Genomic DNA, 15,106 nt, shown 5'->3' on the forward strand with positions numbered 1-15,106 from the left:
ATACCTATAAAAGAAGTCAATAATACAATTTAAAGTCTATACCAAAAAATTATACAATTGAGTAAAGAAAATTCATTAAGTTTATAACTAAATTCAAAAAATCTTGCTATTACAAATATAAAAGAAAGAAGGATAAGTATACCTAAGAAGTTTGATAGGACAAGATTAAAGTTTTAAGGATTTCTATAACAAACAAAACTCTATCAAAGGTTGCATTCTTTTCAATATCTTGATGGATTTATTCAAGTTAGATTCATAGGAGAACTTTTCTTTGAAAGTTTTCTTTTTTGGTTTGTACTTGTAATGGAAAAAGATTTAAGACTACTCTATGATTTAAATTTATTCTTAGAAGTATTTATTGCTTTATTTAGAAAAAATGATTGAAAAATGATAACAAAGACAAAGTTCATATATTTACTATAAAGATCACATTTAGCCACCATATATACTACTAAATTTCAAAACCTTTTTTACAATGTGGATTAAAATTACAAAGCTCCTATCAATCAATTAATATGAATTGAAAGACAATGTCAAAGATTCATTATTGACAATACTAAAAGTAGATTTATTGAAGTAGCTTATTACTCAATCCATTCCATAAGACAATCAACTCTTTAAAAGACAACAACAACAAAGATTTGGTTAGACAAATATAAGACAAGTCATAAAGACACCTTCTAAATTTTTGAAAGCTTATTCATGCAAGCCAAAGCTTATGCAAATTGACACGATATATTTCAAACTACTTACTATACAAGAATAGACTTGTTGTTGTCAAGAAATTTTGTGCTTATATTATGGAAAGTCAAAGCATACTGGTCAGCATTAACTAAAGAAGCAATTTAATGAATAAATCAAAAGTTTGGTTGCTAAAGAGGATGATATGTTGAAAAATGAGTTTTTTCAACTACTATAGAAATAGTGCAGTTTGAATCTTGTACAATACCTAATAAAGGTCTAATTCTCTCTTCATATCCCTCATCTTATTGCATAATAGAAATTTATTTAGGACCAAAAAAATACAAAGTCTTAGCTTTATTAGATTCATGAGCCTTAGCTTATTGAATAGAAAAAGATTTTGTCAAATAATAAGACGTATCTTTAGTTAAGAAAATAAAATATGTATATATAGAAGTAATAGATGGTCATTTTTTGTCTTTTGGAGATATTATTCATGAAATTATTTCTTTAAATTTATTAATTATTAGTCATAATAACTTATTAATATTTAATATGATCATATCTTTTTTAATTCAATTATTTTATGATTATTATTGCTAAAAAAGTATAATCCTCAAATAGATTGAATTTCTTGTAACCTTCATTTTTTTGTAGTTGAACCAAAGATTTTATTAGTCAAGTAGGAATCAATCAATCCAATATATCCAAATTATTATTTGTAGGTGCAAAAGCTTTCATACATGCTGCAAAAGAATGGTCAAATTTTATTACAAATGCCATACTTATTCTTGATAGAAAAAAGACTTTAAGTGGCATCCCAAGCCAATACTAAGATTATCAAGATATTTTTGAAAAAAAAATGTACATATTCTTCAAAAGCATTATTTTTAAGATTGTCCCATCAATCTTCAAGAAAGAGCTCAATTACTATTTGGACCAATCTATAGCCTATCACAAAATAAATTGGCTACATTTAAAGAACGTATTAAGAAGGATTTGGCTAAAAATTTTATTTACTATTCTAAATCTCAAGTAGGGATTTCTATCTTATTTGTGAAGAAAAAAAATGGATCTTTGATAATGCGTGTAGACTATCAAAGACTCAACAAGATCACCATTAAGAATAAATAGCTTCTATCTTTGATTTCAAAACTTTTAAATCAAATCAATGAAGAAAAGATCTATAAAAAAATATATCTATAAAGAGTATGTAACTTGATAAATTGTTGTATTATAATTATTTATAGTATATAAAAATTAACTAAAATATATAGTATATTTATAAATATTGATGTCTATTAGAATGGTTAATAAATTAATTTAAAGAGAATTGATATAAGTAAATTTATTTTGAAGTTTATTTATGTTGATTATAGTATTTAAATTATATAGGATTTAGATATTTAGTATAAAATTTAAAAAGAAGATTGGAACTCAAAGATGAAGATCCAAACCTCTAAAAAACTTATTTGAAAGCATGAAAGTAAGATATGGATAAATGAAGGCAAAAGGTAAAAATCTTCATCCCTATTGACTAAAGGCCATACCTAATAGACATTTAGTAGGCTATTTGTGACCATAACAAGAATTTTGGCAAATTTAGAAGGAGCATTTGAGAATAAAAAGTAAGGGTTGTAAGGTTTAGGATTTGGACTACAATTTTTGAACAAATTTTAGAAGATTTAGAATTAAAGTGATGAAATTTTAGGTGTTTGAAGTTAAGGTATCTTTTTAAGATATGTTATTACTATTTTGAGAATATGAAGAGCTTTATAATAGATTATAGAGATCGAAAGATGCAATTGTAAGGATGATTTTAAGATCTACATTTTTTGTCAAATAATTTTTATATTTGAAGTTTGTATGAAGAAGTAATAGAGTATTGAAGATAATACATGTAATTCAAAGGTAGTTAGTGAGTTGCTTTATTGCTAGTATTGATTGGAGGTATATCTTAAATTTTTGGATGAATTTTTGACTCAAAACTTTTAAAAGTGTGTATTATTAAATTAAAAAGCTATATATTAAAATTTTATGGTATTTTAATACTTACTTCGTGAAATATAAAGAAATATACAGATAGATATATATAAGCAAGAGTTTGAAGCTACTATTAAGATTTTGGCAATATCTCAAGATTTATAATGAATTTATAGTTAAAATTTGTTGTGATAGTCATTAAAAGTATATCAGTACTTTATATAAAATTTGGATTTTTTTGGATGGTTTGATCGTGAAATATGAGCTATTGAAGTTTGAAAAAAATTCATCTTAAGGATATATAAATTTTTATACATTTTTATCACATTTTTGGTATTTGGTACTTAAGAATTATATATTGATGTAATTGCCCTTATAAAGACAATTTTATATATAATCTTGGTATTTTCTTTAATCTTGAGGCTTAATTGAGTAATTAGTGATAATTAAAAGCCCAACATTTTTTTAAAATAAATTCTCTGTACTTCAACAACGTATTAAAGAAAGAAATAAATAAAAAATTATATTTTGAACGAGATAAGGATATTTTGAATATAATGCCATATTCTTTGGATTCATGAATATATTAGCTACTTTTCAACATTTAATAAATGAAATATTTTGTGAATTTCTTGATGACTTTGTCATTTATTATTTGGATGACATTTCAATCTATTCTAAGAACATTGAAGAATATGAACTTTAGATTTGTTGTGTATTACAAAAACTAAAAGATATTACTTAAATTAACTTTTTAGGATACACCATTTCAAATGATGGCTTTATAATAAATCCTAAGAAGATTTAGACTATGATGGATTGAAAGATTTAAAAAACAATCAAAGATGTGCTATATGTTTTAAGATTTGCCAACTATTATTGGAGCTTCATCAAAAACTTTTTTGAGGTTATGGCTCCTCTTTCACATTTGATATATAAAAACAAACTTGAGTGGAATAAAGAAGTTGAAGCTTCTTTTGAAGCCTTAAAAATAATATTTATTTCTACACCAATTTTGTATCATGTTAATTTTTTAAGGCATTTTTCATGGAAATAGACTCATTAGATTTTGCTGTAGATGTTATTTTATGATAAATGGAAGAATATGACAAGTTCTACCTAATAGCTTTTCATTACAAGGAATTTTCAATAGCCTAGATTAATTACAAAATCTACAAAAATAAATTTTTTATAATCGTGGATTCAATTTAAGAATAGAATCATTATTTAGAAGACATTTCTAGTCTAGTCATTATTTATATAAATCATAAAAACCTTAAGTATTCTATGTTAGCACATATTTTGAATCGTCACTAAGCTCATTGGAACATGTCTTTATTAAGATTTGATTTCAAGTTTATTTATCAATCTAAAAAATAAAAAGATTTATCAAATTTTTTTTTTAGATATTCTTATCTTATAGCAAAAGAAGGAGATGGAACTTTTGATCAAAAAGAAACAATTTTAGACAGCAATCAAAGACTTTGTATAATCATGTGATATTTGTTTAAGATCCAAAATTCTTTGTAAATGACCTTATGGACTTCTTCAACCATTATGTAATAGAATATTTATATTATTGATGTATAGAGATATATAATTGGAGTCGTTTTTGAGTTTGATTTGGTTTGGTTTGTATTTTTTTATATTTGTGTGATGGGATATAGATAAAATAATTGTATAAATAGATAGAATTATAGAAGTTTCTAGAATTGGAGTTAGGTTAGTAGATTATGTAGAATCCATCATGGAACATTCTAGAAAGAGTTTATGATGGTTATTTAGATGGAATCCATTATGGAACCTTCTAGAAAAGGCTTAGGGCGGTTATTTAGATGGAGCCTATCATAGAACCTTCTAAAGAAGGATTTTAAGGCAATTGTTCAGGATGATGTCACTACCTAAGAACTTTCTAGAAAGTCCAGGGTTATAGGACAAGATATAAATAGGATTAGCCAAAGCCTTTTGGAGCACCTAGTCAAGTATGGCTTCAAATCCTTTCTCTTAGTAAAGTTTGGTTTTGCATCTTTTTGTTCAATTCAATTCAATTTTACTTTTGTTTACATAGTGTGTCTTTCACATCTTATTTTATCTAGTTCTGTTTAGTTTTGATCTAGTCTATTTTGTCCTATTTTTTATGAGATTTTATGTTGTTGTAGAATAGAAGGATCTTATATTTTTGAATTAGTCTGGTCCTGTTTCATTATTATCATAGTGAGTATTAGACTATTTATTCTTGGTAGCATGTTAATAGTCATCATTTAATCCAAGGACAGTTGTTGTGGTTATATTAAGTACTATGTTGAGGCTACTATGAGCTACTCTTAAAAAATCAATGAAGAAGTGAAAAGATATTACAATAATGGAGTCGAATAGAGAAATTATAATATGAGAGATATGACAGAGCAATCTTAGATGGAAGCTCAAATAGAACACCTTTTAGGCTAGATAGCTACTTTGCAATAGGAAATAAAAGCTTCGGAGACAAGAGAGTCAATATCTCCTAAGTTGAAATTGAGTAAGCCTAGTACATACTCTAGAACTTCAAGACAAGAAGATGTATGTCAATGGCTCTTTAACATGCAACAATACCTCCAACTATCTAGGGAAAATACCACTGAAGGAATAATATATGCATCCAACTATTTGAAAGATGTGGCAACCATTTGATGGCTACATTGAATTCAAAGTTATAGAGCTTAAGGTGGATTTTGTAACAGGGAGGAGTTTGACACGGAGTTTTGGAATCAATTTCAGCCTATCAATGTAAAAAAGATAACACGCGATCAATTGATAAATCTTACACAAGCTATGTCGGTATAAGATTATGTCTCTGATTCTAGTCTCTATGTCTCCAAATTAACAATATTTTAGAAAGCAAAGATGATGGATTGATTTCTACGAGGTTTAAAACTTGCAATCCAGCAAGAGATGGAGCTAAGGGATCCACAAACATTTGAAGAGGCAATTTGGATTGTAGAGAGGGTCAATGCTATAGATTTCAAAAATCTTTGAGCACGACCTATAGCATGAAGTCTTATGCCACTATCTAATATACGACATAACAACTAACGCCAATGGATATTGATGTATTATAAGGATCATTGATACCACAAAGTGGACAAATATTGGTGCAAAAAGAATTATATTTCTATTGTCAGGAGCCAAGCCATCAGATTGGAGGTTGTCCAAAATATCATAGTGCAAGTACTAGCAAGAAAAGGTGGATTCATAGTCTCAAAATTCACCAAGCTAATAATATATTAGAGTAAGAAAATAAGGCTCTTCAATAAAGGCACCAAGAGCTATTACTAAGAATAGCTATTTTCTTTGAGAGAAAAATGGCATAGCTTTGAACAACTATAAAAAGAATTGATTAGTGCATCTAACAAGACTATTAAGAGGACAATCATGTCGAGTGCTTGTAGATTTTGGCTTTAAAAATAATTACATATCAATTGAAATTGTTGATTGACTTAGAATTTAAACTAAAGAAATCAAGTGAGGAAGTATATACCTTACAGATGACCAAGAGAATATATTGAGTGAGACGTGTGAAGAAGAAATCTTGACATTAATAGACACCTACAATTTAAGAGAAAAATTTAAGGTGACAAAGCTAATGTATGATGTTATCCTTGGTATGCCATGGCTAGAGATAGAAAATAAGAAAGTTGATTAAGTAGCAAAGACAATCTCTTTTCAAGATGGAAGACGTAAGGTGACTCTTTGCACCTCCACATCAAGTGAAGAAGAAAGACAACATGTAATCAAAGACTTGTTTATAGGGATTATCTTTATAAAGAAGTAATTATAGCATGAGCAATTGGTATATATGATGGTTTCAAATCTCGCGTGAGTAGTAAGAAAGACAACTGAAGGAATAGAATGGACAAAGCAACTCATATGAGAATATCAAAATGTCTTTCCAACTAACATACCTAGTAACGTATCTCTTGATGAAGGTGCTTCCTTTCAAATAGAACTATTGCTTGGATCCAAATCAAGAAGTCAACTAATTTATTGCCTAGCACCAAAATTGGTTGACTTATTGATTTGGACAAATTCTTAAAGAAAGGCCTCATTTCAAAAAGTACATTACTATGGATAGCACCTATACTATTTATACATAAAAAAAATGGTAGATTTTACCTTTGCATCGACTATCGAGGTTTTAATAAGCAAACTATTAAAAATACATGTCTACTTCTATGGATGGATGATCGTCTTGACCAACTTTGCTCCTAAAATATATATATATATATATATATATATATATATATATACAAACTTGGTCTTTCTTATCTCAAGATTTGATTGAGCAATTAGTGACAACCAAGAGCCCAATGCTTTCTTGAGGCAAACTTTCTTTATCCCAACAACAAATATTGGCACAAAAGGGATTGTATTTTTATTGTTAAGAGTTAGGCTACTAAATCAGAGATTATCCAAAATATCAAAATTTAGGCACTAAAAAATGAAGGCAGATTCACAATCTCAAGGCTCACTAAGTCAATAAAAAAAATAAAGTAATGAAATGGGACTTCTTAATAAAGACAATGAGAGCTAGTATTGGAAATAGTTGCTTTCTTTCAAAGACAAACAATATGGCCTTAGACAACTATCAAAAAGATCGACTAATATATCTAATGGATTGACAAAGAGGACAACCATGTTGAGTGCTCATAGATTGTAGCTCTACAAAATATTACATCTTGATTGGAGTTATTGTTCAACTTAGAATTAAAACTAAGGTGATCAAAGGAAGAAGTATATACCTAACAAATGATCAAGAAAACATATTAAATAAGACATATGAAAAAGAAACCTTGAGGTTGAGTGACATCTATGCCTTGAAAGAAAAGTTTAAGATAACAAAGCTTAAATATGATATTATCTTTGGTATGCCATGGATAGAGGTGAAAAATAAGAAAATTGATTTATAAAATAAGCAAGTTGATAAGAAAATTGATTGAAAAATAAGAAAATTGATAAGAAACTCACATATGAATATTAAAATATCTTTTCAATCAACTTATCTAGTAGCATGCCACTTGATCAAGGTGCTCCCTTCCAAATAGAATTATTTTTTGGAGCCAAATTAGTAAGTTGACTAATTTATCATCTAGCTCCAAATAAACTTAAAGAGCTACAAAAGACTTTAGACAAACTCTTAGAAAAGAGCTTCATTTAGAAAAGCATATCTTTATGGAGAGTACCTTTATTCTTTGCAGCCAAAAAAGATGGTGGATTTTAGCTTTGTATTGAGTATCAAGGCTTTATTAAGCAAACTATCAAGAATACATATTTACATCCATGCATGGATGATCTTTTTAATCAACTTTCAAGTGCAATGATCTTTAGCAAATTCGACCTTCAGAGTAGCTATTGGCAGATGCCTATTGGAAAAGAGGATATAAAAAAGATGGCATTTTGTACACGCTATGGATATTTTGAATGGCTTATTTTATCTTTTGGCCTCACCAATGCTCCAATTTCTTTCATAGATTATATAAATAGACTATTTTGAGACCTTTTGGATAAGTATGTAATTATTCTTATTGATGATATCTTAGTCTATAATAAAATTCCTATAGAGCTTCAAGAACATCTATGAGAAGTACCACATTAGCTACAAGATAGTTGCTTCTATTGCAAGCAATCAAAGTCTGAACTTTGGAAATCAGAGGTCACTTTTTTGAGATATATAATGTCCTTTAAAAGCATATACATGAAATAAGATAAAGTGAAAGTAGTAGACGACTGGCCAACCCTCAAAGGTACTCCTGAAGTCTGGTCATTCTTAAGCATTACTTTGTATTATTGCTATTTTATTTAATGATTTGCACATATTTCTACCTCATTAATAAATTTATTAGAAAAAGATGCTACATTTGAATGGAAACTAGAACAATAAAGTGTCTTTAATAAGTTGAAGTTAATACTCATTACAATTCTAATACTACAAGTGTATGAATCCAACCTTCCTTGAATACTTGACGTTGGTACTTTTGGCTTTGCTGTTAGCGTGGTTCTAAGAAGACTTTGGTAGGGACCTTCAACTTGTGGCATATAAATCATGCAAGCTCAAAAGGACAGAATACAGTTACTTTGCATATGATTAAGAGCAACTAACAATTTTACATGTGACAAATCTATGACAATACTATCTATTGGAAAAGCTAGTATCTATTTGAATTAACCATCGGCCCATGCTACATGATTTGCATCTAAAAAATATGAAATCATGACATTATAGTTGAGAAGAATAATTACAGTTTTTTGATATTTAATTTGAGTACATCCAGAAGTAATAATATATCATATTAAATATCTTATTGTGAAGGCTAGACTTGAAGTTTGAATTAAAAGATAATACAAAAGTCACTACTATTAGTGGTATCATTTCAAACCTAACTAGAAGAAAAAAATGAAAAGAAGTTATGCATTAGGATGCTTATTTTAACATAATTATTAATTGACTAAATTTGGATAATGTATAGTATTCAAATTATCATTTAGTGATGGCTTGCTCTATTTCAAGAAGTGGATTTATGTACGTGATGATGCTATACTTTAGACATACATACTTTAAGACTGACATGATATTACAATATCTAGATATCTAAGGCATGAGTAGACTTTAGAACAGATCTCAAGAACTTGATTTTAGATAAATTTGGATTATGATGTTTAAACTTTTGTGTGCTCTTGCAAGTCATGCCAATGTAATAAAAGATACAATGTTGTCATATTATGTAAAGTCTTATTGAAGAATATATTAGGCATTTGTGTAACAAATTAAAGATAAGATATTTGTATTGTTGACACATAGAAATAGATAATTGGAACCATGTTTGAGAAGTTATGGAAGTTTTTAGAATTATAGCTAAGTTAATAGACCAGATAAAATCAATTGTAGAATATTCTAGAAAGAATTTAGGATAGTTATCTAAGAGAGGTCTACCATTGAACCTTTTAGAAAAGACTCAGGACAGTTATAAAGATAAGATCCATCATGGAACCTTTTAGAAGGAGTTTAAGGTAGTTATGTAAGTAGGATCGATCATCTAAGAACATTCTAAAAATTCCAAGGTGGTAAAATAAAGTATAAATAGGAGTGACTAAAGCCTCTTGGGCATCTCATCAAGTATGGCTTCAGATCTTTATTCTTAGTAAAGTTTGGTTTTACATCTTTATGTTTAATTCTATTTTATTCTATTTCTATTTGCATAATTTTGTCTTTTGTGTCCTATTCTATTTAGTTCTATTTACTTTTATTCTAGTCCATTTTGTCCTACTCTACAATGAGATTTTATGTTGCTATGGATTAGAAGAGTCTTAGACTCTCAAGATAGACTGGTCCTATTTCATTGATATCAAAGCAAGTGTTAGATAGTTCTTTAGTAGTGTATCGATAGCCATCATTTAGTTTGAGGTCAATTATTGTAGTCACACTAGATACTGTTTTGAGGTTACTACGAGTTATTCTTAAAAAATCAACCAAAAAGTGAGAAGGCATTATAATAGTAGAGTCTAGCAAGAAAGATATGGTAGAGCAATCCTAGAGAGAGACTCAAATATAGCATTTAGTAAGTTAGATAACTACTTTGTAAAGGCAAATAGATGCCTCTAGGATAAAAGAGTTGACATTTACTAGGCTGAAATTGAATAAGCATAATACATGTTTTGGGACTTCAAGACAAGAAGATATATGTCAATGTCTCTTCAACATGCGACAATACCTCCAACTATCTTGTGTAAATTCTATTGAAGGAATTATGTATACAACCAACTATTTGAGAGATACAGTAGCTATTTGGTAGTAACATCAAGTTCAAAGCTATGGAGCTCAAGGTGGATTTTATAATTGAGAGGAGTTTAAGAACAAGTTAAGGAATCAATTTTAGCCCATCAATGTAAAAAAGATAGCATACAATCAATTGAAAAATCTTATATAATTTAAGTCAATGCAAGATATATTACTTGATTCAAATTTCTATATCTCTAAATTGATAATGTCTCAAAGGCACAGATGATGGATAAATTTCTATAAGATTTGAAACTTGAGGTTCAGCAAGAGATAGGACTAAGGGATCTGCAAACATTTGAAGAAGCAATTAGAATTGCAAAGAGGATTGATACTATAGATTTTAGAAATTATATAGTACAATCTTTAGTACAAAGTCCTATGCCACTATTCAATACTATAGCACAACAACCAATACTAATGGAAGTTGATGCATTATAAGGATCATTGATATCATATACATGACAAATATTGGTGCAAAAGAAAACATGTTTATATTGTTGGAAGCTAGGCCCTAAAAGTGAAGGTTGTATAAAATGTCAAAATTCAAGCACCAACAAAATAAGGTAGATTTATAGTCTCAAGACTCATCAAGTCAATAATAAGACAGAGCAAGGAAACAAAGCTCCTCAGTAAAGGCACTAAGGACCAGTACCAAGAATAGCTACTATCTCTTAGAAAAAAATGGCATGGCCTTAGATAACTATAAAAAGAGTTGATTAGTGCATCTAACGGGACTATTAAGAAAACAACCATATCAAGTGCTTGTAGATTGTAGTTCTGTAAAAAAATATATCTCAATTAAAATTATCAATTGACTTGGAATTAAAATTAAAGAAATTAAGGGAGGGAGTATATACCTTGTATATGATCAAAAAAATCTATTAGATAAGACATGTGAAGAAAAAACCTTGTAGTTGAGTGACAGCTATATTTTAAGACAGAAGTTTAAAGTATAAAACTAAGATATGATATTATCTTTAGTATGCCATAGTTAGAAGTGAAAAATAAGTAAGTTGATTGGATAGCAAGGATAATCTCCTTCAAATATAGTGGATGCAATGTGTCTCTTTGTACCTCCGCATCAAGTAAAAAAAGAAGAATCTATAATTATAGACTTACTTATAGAAATAATCTTTATAAAGAGACAAATATAGTATAACTAATTGGTATATATGGTGGTTCCAAATCTTACATCAATGGTAGAAAAGATAGTTGTAGGAGTAAAATGGATAGAGCAACTCAAACAAAAATATTGGAATATCTTTCCAATTAACCTACCTAGTAGTATGTTTCTTGATTGAGATCTTTCCTTTCAAATGGAGCTATTATCTGAAGCCAAATTAGGAAGTCGACTAATTTATTGCCCAAGACTAAATCAACTTGAAGAGTTGCAAAAGATATTAGACAAACTCTTAGAGAATTGCATCTTTCAAGAAAATACATCACAATGGAGAGCACTTGTAGTCTTTACATTAAAAAAGGATGGTGGATTTGGCTTTGTATTGACTATCAAGGCCACAATAAGTAGACCGTTAAAAATACATATCCACTTCTACGTAAAGATGATCTTCTTGATCAACTTCAAGATGTGACCATCTTTAGCAAATTAGATCTTTGAAGTGGATATTGGCAGATATCTATTATAAGAGAGGATATTAAAAAGATAGCATTTTGTACATGCTTTAGATATTTTGAATGGTTTTTTCACCTTTTGGCTTCATCAATGCTTCAACATCTTTCATGGGTCATATGAACAGATTATTTTGAGACCTTTTGAATAAGTATATAGTTATCTTCATTGATAATATACTCATATATAATAAAACTCCTAAAGAGCATGGACAACACCTATAAGAAGTGCTATATTGACTATAAGATAGTTACTTTTATTGTAAGCAATCAAAATATGAACTTTAAAAGTTAAAAGTTACTTTTTGGGACATATGGTGTCCTTTGAAGGCATGTATATGGAGTAGGATAAGGTAAAAGCAGTGGAGGATTGGCCAAACTCCAAAGATGCTTATGAAGTTGGCTCATTATTAGGACTTGCTAGATATTATCGCCATTTTGTTCAGCAATTTGTATATATTGCTACCTCATTGACAAACCTATTAAAAAAAAGATGCTCTATTTGAATAAAAAATTGGAGCAATAAAGTGCGTTTGATAGGTTGAAAGAAGCACTTATTATTGCTCAAATATTCCAACCCTATAATCCCAGCCTTCTTTATCCATTTGATATTGATACTTCAAATTTTACTATTAGAGTGGTGTTGTCTTGTAACATTGCTAATAGGTGAAAGAGTGTATAAATTATTATATTATAGAAGATCTTAGTTCAAAATATTATAGCAAATTATCATAGAAATATAAATAATAGTCAAAAAGATAGTAAAACTAAAAAGTATTAATATTTCTTTTTATAAAATGGACTTTTATTTACTTTGTAGGTCCATAAATAAGACAAAATAAAGTAAATTAGAAAATTAAGTGATATAGGCATATATAAGAAAGAATTAAGAGTAGATTTTAGCAAAATTTACCTCAAGAAGCCAAGAATTGATACCCAAAGAGGACCAGTTGTCAATCTAGGTCAAAATCAGATCCTAAGGTACAAAACTATATATCTATGGTGTTTCTAGGATTCTTTTGGAAATTAGAGAATGGAATTTGATAGAAAATTTAGTAAGACTTTTATGGGCATTGGTTTTGTATGATTTGGATTTATAATGATTTTATAAGAGCTTTTCAAAGTCAAGATTATTTTGGATAACTTGGATTATTATGAAATAAAATAGGATTGTTGTTTTGGACAAGTTTAGAAGTTTTGTAGTAGATTTATAAGTAAAATTTTGCATGTTGATGGTTATAGTTGTGATTAATATGTATTATAAATTTTAGCATAATCTAACAATTAAATTGAGGATTTTTGAGGTTTAAGTGGGTCAAGGTCTCAAAAAGTAGAATTTTAGGTCTAATGAGGGTTTTTAAGTTTTCTTGCAATCTACTAGTTGGATTGGAGTAAAAATTATGTATATAGATAGAAGACATGTTTTTCTATATATGTGAGAATTTTGAGATTAATTAAATGGTGCAAAAGAGAGATGTTAGCACTAAAAAATCAGCATCAAGATTGAAGAAGGAGGTTGGCCAATATTCGAGTAGATTTTAGGATTTTTCTCCTATTTATTAAGTGCAATTGTCTTCAAATTTTTTGTACTTATTTTTAACTAAGAGATTAAAAGGTATATAAAATTTTAAATAAGGTCAATGATTTAATCAAAAGATATCAAGATTCTAAACTACCTTAGGATTTGCCTAGGGTTTGATTTAGGGTTTAAGCTTTGGTTAGGATTTGATTTAGGATTTAGGATTTGGTTAGGATTTGATTAGGATTTGATTTAGGATTTAGGATTTGGTTAGGATTTGATTAGGATTTGATTTAGGACTTTGGATTTGATTAGGATTTAGATTAGGGTTTAGGATTTGATTAGGATTTGGTTAGGATTTGGTTTAAGATTTAGGATTTGATTAGGATTGGATTTAGGATTTAGGATTTGAAATTTATCTAGGATTCGATTGAATTCCATTAAGATTTCAATAAGGATTAAATTAGAACTTGGTTGAGTTTTGTTTAAGCTATATTGTGATTATTTTAATATTTTTTAGGACTTCTTAAGGATTCTTTTAAGGTTTATTGTGGATTATCTTTCAACTATTTTAAGATTTCTTATTATTTCTTTTATAATTTCTTTAATATTTCTTTTAAATTTGATTAAAGCTTCTTTAGCATTGTTAAGATTTAAATAGATTTTATTTAATATTTTATTAGAATTAAAATTTTGTTATTACAATTTCCATTCTATCTTCCACAGCCATGTGCCTAGTGCACTCTCAAGCAACACTTCACGTAATATGACAATGGTCCTTCAACTAAACTTTGGTAGGAGCCTTTAACCAATGGCATATAAATTATATAAGCTTAGAAGAGCAGAGCACAATTACTTTACATATGATTAAGAGCAATTAGCAATTGTACATGCCACAAAGTTGTGGCAATACTATCTATTGAAAAAATCAATGGTTATTTGGATTGACCATCGATTCTTGCTACACAATTTATAATTGAAAAATATGAAATCATAACATCATCATTGGAAAGAATAATTATAACTTTTTGATATTCAATCTTAGTACAAGCAAGGTCTACAATATATTGTATTAGATAACTTATCATGGAAACTAGATTTGAAGGCCAAATTGAGAGACAAGACAGAAGTTGCTATCATTAATAGTATCATTTCAAACCTAGCCAAAGAGTTAGAATGAGAAGAAACTACGCATTGAGATGCTTATTTTAAGATGGTTAACAATTGGCTGAAGATAGGTAATACATAGTATGAAGATTAAAGTCTTAATGATGGTTTATTTTATTTCAAGAAGCAGATTTATATATCTGACAATCCTATACTTCAAACTGGCATACTTCAAGAAAAATATGTTATTCTAATATCTAGACATCTAAGGTGAGAAAAGACTCTGGAACAAATCTCAAAGATATGGTTTTGGACAAGTTTGAATCATGATGTTGGAGCTTTTGTGCACTCCTATAAATCATGTCAACGTAATA

The sequence above is a fragment of the Physcomitrium patens genome, chromosome 15 (assembly GCF_059467195.1).
Source record: "Physcomitrium patens ecotype Gransden chromosome 15, ASM5946719v1, whole genome shotgun sequence".
In the NCBI taxonomy this organism is placed as follows: domain Eukaryota; kingdom Viridiplantae; phylum Streptophyta; class Bryopsida; order Funariales; family Funariaceae; genus Physcomitrium; species Physcomitrium patens.